This window comes from Suricata suricatta, chromosome 1 (assembly GCF_006229205.1).
Source record: "Suricata suricatta isolate VVHF042 chromosome 1, meerkat_22Aug2017_6uvM2_HiC, whole genome shotgun sequence".
Taxonomy (NCBI): Eukaryota; Metazoa; Chordata; class Mammalia; order Carnivora; family Herpestidae; genus Suricata; species Suricata suricatta.
This window is the reverse complement of record NC_043700.1, coordinates 161,292,222-161,292,944: the sequence shown is the minus strand read 5'-3', so window position 1 is coordinate 161,292,944 and position 723 is coordinate 161,292,222. Positions and strand designations below refer to the sequence as shown.

Below are 723 nucleotides of genomic sequence, written 5' to 3'. Positions count from 1 at the left end.
CAGGAGAGGAGCAGCCGCCGGGCTGCGCGCAGCCACCCATCGCACGCCGCTGCCGCTGCCGCTGCCTGGATCTCTAGCCCGCGCTCCCGGGCCGCCCCGGGGTCCAGGGCAAAAGCAAGGAAGAAAGCAAGGCTCACCGGCGGTGCGCGCCGCGCTCGCTCCGGCACCGGCGCCCGGCCGCTCTGCTCCAATCTCGCCTTTCCCGGAGCGCCCGGATCAGCTGCGGGAGCAGCGCACGAGCTTCCTACTTGAGACCAGGACGGGCTCCGGCGACTGAGCATGCCCAGTGCCGCTCTGCGAGTCCCGCGCAGGCAGCGGCGCCGGCGAGATTCCACTTCTCCAGGCTTTGGCGGCGGCTGCGCGAGGAGAGGCTGGAGGGGCCCGGCCAGGCGGGGGCCGAAAGGGAGAAAGGCGGGGCCGGGGGCGGGAGCCGGGGAGGAGGGGGCGGGAGCCGGGGAGGAGGGGGCGGGCCGCGCTCCTCGTGCGACCTCTGCAGGCAGAGGCTGCGGGGCCTCTGGGACCCACGGTTCCCCCATTACCTGGGAAGATGGCAAGGGAGGCTGTGGGGGCCTGGGTGGCGAGAGGCAAAGGCTGGGAGTCGCGATGCAGCCCAGGATCCCCTCCATATGGCCTGGCGTCTGTCTGCACTAGCAGGCAGTTGGGTAACCTCATCCCTGGCTAGTCTTTTCTCCCACATGTCTGCAATCCCTTATAATGGGAAAA

At 70.4% G+C, this 723-nt stretch overlaps 1 protein-coding gene across 8 annotated transcripts in view; it reads right to left on the bottom strand.

The window, feature by feature from the left end:
• Positions 1–310, bottom strand: part of APBB2 (amyloid beta precursor protein binding family B member 2) — a 381,984-nt gene extending 381,674 nt beyond the window's left edge. For 5 of the 8 annotated variants that reach the window (XM_029946674.1, XM_029946692.1, XM_029946683.1 and 2 more), the window contains exon 1: positions 138–310. The gene's annotated coding sequence lies outside the window, so the exon portion shown is untranslated. The remainder of the gene's footprint in view (positions 1–137) is intronic. The other 3 variants (XM_029946712.1, XM_029946721.1, XM_029946731.1) reach the window with 1 other exon arrangement.
• Between the last annotated feature and the right edge of the window lie 413 nt (positions 311–723).